Source organism: Salmo salar, chromosome ssa06, assembly GCF_905237065.1.
Source record: "Salmo salar chromosome ssa06, Ssal_v3.1, whole genome shotgun sequence".
Taxonomy (NCBI): Eukaryota; Metazoa; Chordata; class Actinopteri; order Salmoniformes; family Salmonidae; genus Salmo; species Salmo salar.
The window spans coordinates 95,591,599-95,603,662 of record NC_059447.1 but is presented as its reverse complement, the minus strand read 5'-3'; positions in this window follow the sequence as shown (position 1 = coordinate 95,603,662).

The following is a 12,064-nucleotide window of genomic DNA, read 5'->3' as shown; positions in this document are numbered from 1 at the left end:
CAGTGTTGTCATAGCAGCAATACTAACCTCTCCATCCCATTACAGTGTTGTCATAGCAGCAATACTAACCTCTCCATCCCATTACAGTGTTGTCATAGCAGCAACACTAACCTCTCCATCCCATTACAGTGTTGTCATAGCAGCAACACTAACCTCTCCATCCCATTACAGTGTTGTCATAGCAGCAATACTAACCTCTCCATCCCATTACAGTGTTGTCATAGCAGCAATACTAACCTCTCCATCCCATTACAGTGTTGTCATAGCAGCAATACTAACCTCTCCATCCCACTACAGTGTTGTCATAGCAGCAACACTAACCTCTCCATCCCATTACAGTGTTGTCATAGCAGCAATACTAACCTCTCCATCCCATTACAGTGTTGTCATAGCAGCAATACTAACCTCTCCATCCCACTACAGTGTTGTCATAGCAGCAAGACTAACCTCTCCATCCCATTACAGTGTTGTCATAGCAGCAATACTAACCTCTCCATCCCATTACAGTGTTGTCATAGCAGCAACACTAACCTCTCCTCTCCATCCCATTACAGTGTTGTCATAGCAGCAATACTAACCTCTCCATCCCATTACAGTGTTGTCATAGCAGCAATACTAACCTCTCCATCCCATTACAGTGTTGTCATAGCAGCAATACTAACCTCTCCATCCCATTACAGTGTTGTCATAGCAGCAATACTAACCTCTCCATCCCATTACAGTGTTGTCATAGCAGCAATACTAACCTCTCCATCCCATTACAGTGTTGTCATAGCAGCAACACTAACCTCTCCATCCCATTACAGTGTTGTCATAGCAGCAATACTAACCTCTCCATCCCATTACAGTGTTGTCATAGCAGCAATACTAACCTCTCCATCCCATTACAGTGTTGTCATAGCAGCAATACTAACCTCTCCATCCCATTACAGTGTTGTCATAGCAGCAATACTAACCTCTCCATCCCATTACAGTGTTGTCATGGCAGCAATACTAACCTCTCCATCCCATTACAGTGTTGTCATGGCAGCAATACTAACCTCTCGATCCCATTACAGTGTTGTCATAGCAGCAATACTAACCTCTCCATCCCATTACAGTGTTGTCATAGCAGCAACACTAACCTCTCCATCCCATTACAGTGTTGTCATAGCAGCAATACTAACCTCTCCATCCCATTACAGTGTTGTCATAGCAGCAATACTAACCTCTCCATCCCATTACAGTGTTGTCATAGCAGCAATACTAACCTCTCCATCCCATTACAGTGTTGTCATAGCAGCAATACTAACCTCTCCATCCCATTACAGTGTTGTCATAGCAGCAATACTAACCTCTCCATCCCATTACAGTGTTGTCATAGCAGCAATACTAACCTCTCCATCCCATTACAGTGTTGTCATAACAGCAATACTAACATCTCCATCCCATTACAGTGTTGTCATAGCAGCAACACTAACCTCTCCATCCCTTTACAGTGTTGTCATAGCAGCAACACTAACCTCTCCATCCCATTACAGTGTTGTCATAGCAGCAACACTAACCTCTCCATCCCATTACAGTGTTGTCATAGCAGCAACACTAACCTCTCCATCCCATTACAGTGTTGTCATAGCAGCAATACTAACCTCTCCATCCCATTACAGTGTTGTCATAGCAGCAATACTAACCTCTCCATCCCATTACAGTGTTGTCATAGCAGCAATACTAACCTCTCCATCCCATTACAGTGTTGTCATAGCAGCAACACTAACCTCTCCATCCCATTACAGTGTTGTCATAGCAGCAATACTAACCTCTCCATCCCATTACAGTGTTGTCATAGCAGCAATACTAACCTCTCCATCCCATTACAGTGTTGTCATAGCAGCAATACTAACCTCTCCATCCCATTACAGTGTTGTCATGGCAGCAATACTAACCTCTCCATCCCATTACAGTGTTGTCATGGCAGCAATACTAACCTCTCGATCCCATTACAGTGTTGTCATAGCAGCAATACTAACCTCTCCATCCCATTACAGTGTTGTCATAGCAGCAACACTAACCTCTCCATCCCATTACAGTGTTGTCATAGCAGCAATACTAACCTCTCCATCCCATTACAGTGTTGTCATAGCAGCAATACTAACCTCTCCATCCCATTACAGTGTTGTCATAGCAGCAATACTAACCTCTCCATCCCATTACAGTGTTGTCATAGCAGCAATACTAACCTCTCCATCCCATTACAGTGTTGTCATAGCAGCAATACTAACCTCTCCATCCCATTACAGTGTTGTCATAGCAGCAATACTAACCTCTCCATCCCATTACAGTGTTGTCATAGCAGCAATACTAACCTCTCCATCCCATTACAGTGTTGTCATAGCAGCAACACTAACCTCTCCATCCCATTACAGTGTTGTCATAGCAGCAACACTAACCTCTCCATCCCATTACAGTGTTGTCATAGCAGCAACACTAACCTCTCCATCCCATTACAGTGTTGTCATAGCAGCAACACTAACCTCTCCATCCCATTACAGTGTTGTCATAGCAGCAATACTAACCTCTCCATCCCATTACAGTGTTGTCATAGCAGCAATACTAACCTCTCCATCCCATTACAGTGTTGTCATAGCAGCAATACTAACCTCTCCATCCCATTACAGTGTTGTCATAGCAGCAACACTAACCTCTCCATCCCATTACAGTGTTGTCATAGCAGCAATACTAACCTCTCCATCCCATTACAGTGTTGTCATGGCAGCAATACTAACCTCTCCATCCCATTACAGTGTTGTCATAGCAGCAATACTAACCTCTCCATCCCATTACAGTGTTGTCATAGCAGCAACACTAACCTCTCCATCCCATTACAGTGTTGTCATAGCAGCAACACTAACCTCTCCATCCCATTACAGTGTTGTCATAGCAGCAAATACTAACCTCTCCATCCCATTACAGTGTTGTCATAGCAGCAATACTAACCTCTCCATCCCATTACAGTGTTGTCATAGCAGCAATACTAACCTCTCCATCCCATTACAGTGTTGTCATGGCAGCAATACTAACCTCTCGATCCCATTACAGTGTTGTCATAGCAGCAACACTAACCTCTCCATCCCATTACAGTGTTGTCATAGCAGCAACACTAACCTCTCCATCCCATTACAGTGTTGTCATAGCAGCAACACTAACCTCTCCATCCCATTACAGTGTTGTCATAGCAGCAATACTAACCTCTCCATCCCATTACAGTGTTGTCATAGCAGCAATACTAACCTCTCCATCCCATTACAGTGTTGTCATAGCAGCAATACTAACCTCTCCATCCCATTACAGTGTTGTCATAGCAGCAATACTAACCTCTCCATCACATTACAGTGTTGTCATAGCAGCAATACTAACCTCTCCATCCCATTACAGTGTTGTCATAGCAGCAACACTAACCTCTCCATCCCATTACAGTGTTGTCATAGCAGCAACACTAACCTCTCCATCCCATTACAGTGTTGTCATAGCAGCAACACTAACCTCTCCATCCCATTACAGTGTTGTCATAGCAGCAACACTAACCTCTCCATCCCATTACAGTGTTGTCATAGCAGCAATACTAACCTCTCCATCCCATTATAGTGTTGTCATAGCAGCAATACTAACCTCTCCATCCCATTACAGTGTTGTCATAGCAGCAATACTAACCTCTCCATCCCATTACAGTGTTGTCATAGCAGCAATACTAACCTCTCCATCCCATTAGTGTTGTCATAGCAGCAATACTAACCTCTCCATCCCATTACAGTGTTGTCATAGCAGCAATACTAACCTCTCCATCACATTACAGTGTTGTCATAGCAGCAATACTAACCTCTCCATCCCATTACAGTGTTGTCATAGCAGCAATACTAACCTCTCCATCCCATTACAGTGTTGTCATAGCAGCAACACTAACCTCTCCATCCCATTACAGTGTTGTCATAGCAGCAATACTAACCTCTCCATCACATTACAGTGTTGTCATAGCAGCAACACTAACCTCTCCATCCCATTACAGTGTTGTCATAGCAGCAATACTAACCTCTCCATCCCATTACAGTGTTGTCATAGCAGCAATACTAACCTCTCCATCCCATTACAGTGTTGTCATAGCAGCAATACTAACCTCTCCATCCCATTACAGTGTTGTCATAGCAGCAATACTAACCTCTCCATCCCATTACAGTGTTGTCATAGCAGCAACACTAACCTCTCCTCTCCATCCCATTACAGTGTTGTCATAGCAGCAATACTAACCTCTCCATCCCATTACAGTGTTGTCATAGCAGCAATACTAACCTCTCCATCCCATTACAGTGTTGTCATAGCAGCAACACTAACCTCTCCATCCCATTACAGTGTTGTCATAGCAGCAATACTAACCTCTCCATCACATTACAGTGTTGTCATAGCAGCAATACTAACCTCTCCATCCCATTACAGTGTTGTCATAGCAGCAATACTAACCTCTCCATCCCATTACAGTGTTGTCATAGCAGCAACACTAACCTCTCCATCCCATTACAGTGTTGTCATAGCAGCAACACTAACCTCTCCATCCCATTACAGTGTTGTCATAGCAGCAACACTAACCTCTCCATCCCATTACAGTGTTGTCATAGCAGCAACACTAACCTCTCCATCCCATTACAGTGTTGTCATAGCAGCAATACTAACCTCTCCATCCCATTATAGTGTTGTCATAGCAGCAATACTAACCTCTCCATCCCATTAGTGTTGTCATAGCAGCAATACTAAACTCTCCATCCCATTACAGTGTTGTCATAGCATCAATACTAACCTCTCCATCCCATTACAGTGTTGTCATAGCAGCAATACTAACCTCTCCATCCCATTACAGTGTTGTCATAGCAGCAATACTAACCTCTCCATCCCATTACAGTGTTGTCATAGCAGCAACACTAACCTCTCCATCCCATTACAGTGTTGTCATAGCAGCAACACTAACCTCTCCATCCCATTACAGTGTTGTCATAGCAGCAATACTAACCTCTCCATCCCATTACAGTGTTGTCATAGCAGCAATACTAACCTCTCCATCACATTACAGTGTTGTCATAGCAGCAATACTAACCTCTCCATCCCATTACAGTGTTGTCATAGCAGCAATACTAACCTCTCCATCCCATTACAGTGTTGTCATAGCAGCAATACTAACCTCTCCATCCCATTACAGTGTTGTCATAGCAGCAACACCAACCTCTCCATCCCATTACAGTGTTGTCATAGCAGCAATACTAACCTCTCCATCCCATTACAGTGTTGTCATAGCAGCAATACTAACCTCTCCATCCCATTACAGTGTTGTCATAGCAGCAACACTAACCTCTCCATCCCATTACAGTGTTGTCATAGCAGCAATACTAACCTCTCCATCCCATTACAGTGTTGTCATAGCAGCAATACTAACCTCTCCATCCCATTACAGTGTTGTCATAGCAGCAACACTAACCTCTCCATCCCATTACAGTGTTGTCATAGCAGCAATACTAACCTCTCCATCCCATTACAGTGTTGTCATAGCAGCAACACTAACCTCTCCATCCCATTACAGTGTTGTCATAGCAGCAATACTAACCTCTAAATCCCATTACAGTGTTGTCATAGCAGCAATACTAACCTCTCCATCCCATTACAGTGTTGTCATAGCAGCAACACTAACCTCTCCATCCCATTACAGTGTTGTAATAGCAGCAACACTAACCTCTCCATCCCATTACAGTGTTGTCATAGCAGCAATACTAACCTCTCCATCCCATTACAGTGTTGTCATAGCAGCAACACTAACCTCTCCATCCCATTACAGTGTTGTCATAGCAGCAATACTAACCTCTCCATCCCATTACAGTGTTGTCATAGCAGCAATACTAACCTCTCCATCCCATTACAGTGTTGTCATAGCAGCAATACTAACCTCTCCATCACATTACAGTGTTGTCATAGCAGCAATACTAACCTCTCCATCCCATTACAGTGTTGTCATAGCAGCAACACTAACCTCTCCATCCCATTACAGTGTTGTCATAGCAGCAACACTAACCTCTCCATCCCATTACAGTGTTGTCATAGCAGCAATACTAACCTCTCCATCCCATTACAGTGTTGTCATAGCAGCAATACTAACCTCTCCATCCCATTACAGTGTTGTCATAGCAGCAACACTAACCTCTCCATCCCATTACAGTGTTGTCATAGCAGCAACACTAACCTCTCCATCCCATTACAGTGTTGTCATAGCAGCAATACTAACCTCTCCATCCCATTACAGTGTTGTCATAGCAGCAATACTAACCTCTCCATCCCATTACAGTGTTGTCATAGCAGCAATACTAACCTCTCCATCCCATTACAGTGTTGTCATAGCAGCAATACTAACCTCTCCATCCCATTACAGTGTTGTCATAGCAGCAACACTAACCTCTCCATCCCATTACAGTGTTGTCATAGCAGCAACACTAACCTCTCCATCCCATTACAGTATTGTCATAGCAGCAATACTAACCTCTCCATCCCATTACAGTGTTGTCATAGCAGCAATACACACCTCTCCATCCCATTACAGTGTTGTCATAGCAGCAATACTAACCTCTCCATCCCATTACAGTGTTTTCATAGCAGCAATACTAACCTCTCCATCCCATTACAGTGTTGTCATAGCAGCAATACTAACCTCTCCATCCCATTACAGTGTTGTCATAGCAGCAATACTAACCTCTCCATCCCATTACAGTGTTGTCATAGCAGCAACACTAACCTCTCCATCCCATTACAGTGTTGTCATAGCAGCAACACTAACCTCTCCATCCCATTACAGTGTTGTCATAGCAGCAACACTAACCTCTCCATCCCATTACAGTGTTGTCATAGCAGCAACACTAACCTCTCCATCCCATTACAGTGTTGTCATAGCAGCAATACTAACCTCTCCATCCCATTATAGTGTTGTCATAGCAGCAATACTAACCTCTCCATCCCATTACAGTGTTGTCATAGCAGCAATACTAACCTCTCCATCCCATTACAGTGTTGTCATAGCAGCAATACTAACCTCTCCATCCCATTACAGTGTTGTCATAGCAGCAATACTAACCTCTCCATCCCATTACAGTGTTGTCATAGCAGCAATACTAACCTCTCCATCACATTACAGTGTTGTCATAGCAGCAATACTAACCTCTCCATCCCATTACAGTGTTGTCATAGCAGCAATACTAACCTCTCCATCCCATTACAGTGTTGTCATAGCAGCAATACTAACCTCTCCATCCCATTAGAGTGTTGTCATAGCAGCAACACTAACCTCTCCATCCCATTACAGTGTTGTCATAGCAGCAACACTAACCTCTCCATCCCATTACAGTGTTGTCATAGCAGCAATACTAACCTCTCCATCACATTACAGTGTTGTCATAGCAGCAACACTAACCTCTCCATCCCATTACAGTGTTGTCATAGCAGCAATACTAACCTCTCCATCCCATTACAGTGTTGTCATAGCAGCAATACTAACCTCTCCATCCCATTACAGTGTTGTCATAGCAGCAATACTAACCTCTCCATCCCATTACAGTGTTGTCATAGCAGCAATACTAACCTCTCCATCCCATTACAGTGTTGTCATAGCAGCAACACTAACCTCTCCTCTCCATCCCATTACAGTGTTGTCATAGCAGCAATACTAACCTCTCCATCCCATTACAGTGTTGTCATAGCAGCAATACTAACCTCTCCATCCCATTACAGTGTTGTCATAGCAGCAACACTAACCTCTCCATCCCATTACAGTGTTGTCATAGCAGCAATACTAACCTCTCCATCACATTACAGTGTTGTCATAGCAGCAATACTAACCTCTCCATCCCATTACAGTGTTGTCATAGCAGCAATACTAACCTCTCCATCCCATTACAGTGTTGTCATAGCAGCAACACTAACCTCTCCATCCCATTACAGTGTTGTCATAGCAGAAACACTAATCTCTCCATCCCATTACAGTGTTGTCATAGCAGCAACACTAACCTCTCCATCCCATTACAGTGTTGTCATAGCAGCAACACTAACCTCTCCATCCCATTACAGTGTTGTCATAGCAGCAATACTAACCTCTCCATCCCATTATAGTGTTGTCATAGCAGCAATACTAACCTCTCCATCCCATTAGTGTTGTCATAGCAGCAATACTAACCTCTCCATCCCATTACAGTGTTGTCATAGCATCAATACTAACCTCTCCATCCCATTACAGTGTTGTCATAGCAGCAATACTAACCTCTCCATCCCATTACAGTGTTGTCATAGCAGCAATACTAACCTCTCCATCCCATTACAGTGTTGTCATATCAGCAACACTAACCTCTCCATCCCATTACAGTGTTGTCATAGCAGCAACACTAACCTCTCCATCCCATTACAGTGTTGTCATAGCAGCAATACTAACCTCTCCATCCCATTACAGTGTTGTCATAGCAGCAATACTAACCTCTCCATCACATTACAGTGTTGTCATAGCAGCAACACTAACCTCTCCATCCCATTACAGTGTTGTCATAGCAGCAATACTAACCTCTCCATCCCATTACAGTGTTGTCATAGCAGCAACACTAACCTCTCCATCCCATTACAGTGTTGTCATAGCAGCAATACTAACCTCTCCATCCCATTACAGTGTTGTCATAGCAGCAACACCAACCTCTCCATCCCATTACAGTGTTGTCATAGCAGCAATACTAACCTCTCCATCCCATTACAGTGTTGTCATAGCAGCAATACTAACCTCTCCATCCCATTACAGTGTTGTCATAGCAGCAATACTAACCTCTCCATCCCATTACAGTGTTGTCATAGCAGCAACACTAACCTCTCCATCCCATTACAGTGTTGTCATAGCAGCAATACTAACCTCTCCATCCCATTACAGTGTTGTCATAGCAGCAACACTAACCTCTCCATCCCATTACAGTGTTGTCATAGCAGCAATACTAACCTCTAAATCCCATTACAGTGTTGTCATAGCAGCAATACTAACCTCTCCATCCCATTACAGTGTTGTCATAGCAGCAACACTAACCTCTCCATCCCATTACAGTGTTGTCAGAGCAGCAACACTAACCTCTCCATCCCATTACAGTGTTGTCATAGCAGCAATACTAACCTCTCCATCCCATTACAGTGTTGTCATAGCAGCAACACTAACCTCTCCATCCCATTACAGTGTTGTCATAGCAGCAATACTAACCTCTCCATCCCATTACAGTGTTGTCATAGCAGCAATACTAACCTCTCCATCCCATTACAGTGTTGTCATAGCAGCAATACTAACCTCTCCATCACATTACAGTGTTGTCATAGCAGCAATACTAACCTCTCCATCCCATTACAGTGTTGTCATAGCAGCAACACTAACCTCTCCATCCCATTACAGTGTTGTCATAGCAGCAACACTAACCTCTCCATCCCATTACAGTGTTGTCATAGCAGCAACACTAACCTCTCCATCCCATTACAGTGTTGTCATAGCAGCAATACTAACCTCTCCATCCCATTACAGTGTTGTCATAGCAGCAACACTAACCTCTCCATCCCATTACAGTGTTGTCATAGCAGCAACACTAACCTCTCCATCCCATTACAGTGTTGTCATAGCAGCAATACTAACCTCTCCATCCCATTACAGTGTTGTCATAGCAGCAATACTAACCTCTCCATCCCATTACAGTGTTGTCATAGCAGCAATACTAACCTCTCCATCCCATTACAGTGTTGTCATAGCAGCAATACTAACCTCTCCATCCCATTACAGTGTTGTCATAGCAGCAACACTAACCTCTCCATCCCATTACAGTGTTGTCATAGCAGCAACACTAACCTCTCCATCCCATTACAGTGTTGTCATAGCAGCAATACTAACCTCTCCATCCCATTACAGTGTTGTCATAGCAGCAATACTAACCTCTCCATCCCATTACAGTGTTGTCATAGCAGCAACACTAACCTCTCCATCCCATTACAGTGTTGTCATAGCAGCAATACTAACCTCTCCATCCCATTACAGTGTTGTCATAGCAGCAATACTAACCTCTCCATCCCATTACAGTGTTGTCATAGCAGCAATACTAACCTCTCCATCCCATTACAGTGTTGTCATAGCAGCAACACTAACCTCTCCATCCCATTACAGTGTTGTCATAGCAGCAATACTAACCTCTCCATCCCATTACAGTGTTGTCATAGCAGCAATACTAACCTCTCCATCCCATTACAGTGTTGTCATAGCAGCAATACTAACCTCTCCATCACATTACAGTGTTGTCATAGCAGCAATACTAACCTCTCCATCCCATTACAGTGTTGTCATAGCAGCAATACTAACCTCTCCAACCCATTACAGTGTTGTCATAGCAGCAATACTAACCTCTCCATCCCATTACAGTGTTGTCATAGCAGCAATACTCAACTCTCCATCCCATTACAGTGTTGTCATAGCAGCAATACTAACCTCTCCATCCCATTACAGTGTTGTCATAGCAGCAATACTAACCTCTCCATCCCATTACAGTGTTGTCATAGCAGCAATACTAACCTCTCCATCCCATTACAGTGTTGTCATAGCAGCAATACTAACCTCTCCATCCCATTACAGTGTTGTCATAGCAGCAATACTAACCTCTCCATCCCATTACAGTGTTGTCATAGCAGCAATACTAACCTCTCCATTCCATTACAGTGTTTTCATAGCAGCAATACTAACCTCTCCATCCCATTACAGTGTTGTCATAGCAGCAACACTAACCTCTCCATCCCATTACAGTGTTGTCATAGCAGCAACACTAACCTCTCCATCCCATTACAGTGTTGTCATAGCAGCAATACTAACCTCTCCATCCCATTACAGTGTTGTCATAGCAGCAACACTAACCTCTCCATCCCATTACAGTGTTGTCATAGCAGCAATACTAACCTTCACCTACACAACACCATTTTTGGAAATGACACGGGAATGCAGATGGGAGACTCCATCCTTCTCTAGTCTACTCAGATTTGATTTTGAATTTAGCCTAAATCAATGTATAGCAAAACAGTTAAATAGTGTATTGTAGTGTTACTCAGTAAAATAATAGACAAACAGAATATTAGGTTACAGAGAAAAGTGAACTATTCGCTGCTCTCAGTCCGCCATGTGATGATCGTCACAGAAAAAAATCCTCCTACTCAAATATTTGGTCAACAGAAATGAGGAAAACATATTTGAAAACCTCATAATGTTCTCCATCTAACTATAGGGACAGGGTTATGAAAATACTAAGCTGTAGACCACGAATAAACTAGTTTAGATACAACTGAAAATGCACTTTAAAGTTCACTGACAGGCAAGTAAAACTTTTCATTCCAAGATGGTGTAGCAGTCAGATGTCCTTGTCTCTGTCGTGTCCCATGTATATATATTTTTCTTCTCATTCTTTTCAATATTTTTCCTAAAACTCAACTTCTAAATACTCTCCTGCAACCCACCTCACCCAAATGTGGCGTGGATCAGTTTTTTTTCTAAAGTATCTCTATTTATCTCCGAACTGGAATGCCTCAACTGAAGCTAGCCAGCTAACTTGCTACCAGCTATCAGTCACCTAACCTTTAGCTCGGAAAGCTCTCATTTGACATTTTAGTCATTTAGCAGACGCTCTTATCCAGAGGGGACTTACAGTAGTGAATGCATACATTTCATTTCATGCATTTTTTTGGTACTGGCCCCCTATGGGAATCGAACCCACAACCCTGGCGTTGCAAACACCATGCTCTACCAACTGAGCCACAGGGAATCCCATGTAATCTCGCCAGTTCGTACTACGCATTTCAAACCAGAGCATACCGGAACTATTTTTCTCTCCATATTCCCGGATTCCTACCGCAAACTCTGAACCCTTTCATCTGGATCACGGCAGCTAGCAAACCGCTAACCGCTGCCACTCCAGTCTGTTTAGAAAAGATAGAAATTACAAATATCCCTGTTATGTTTCATGTGTTATTA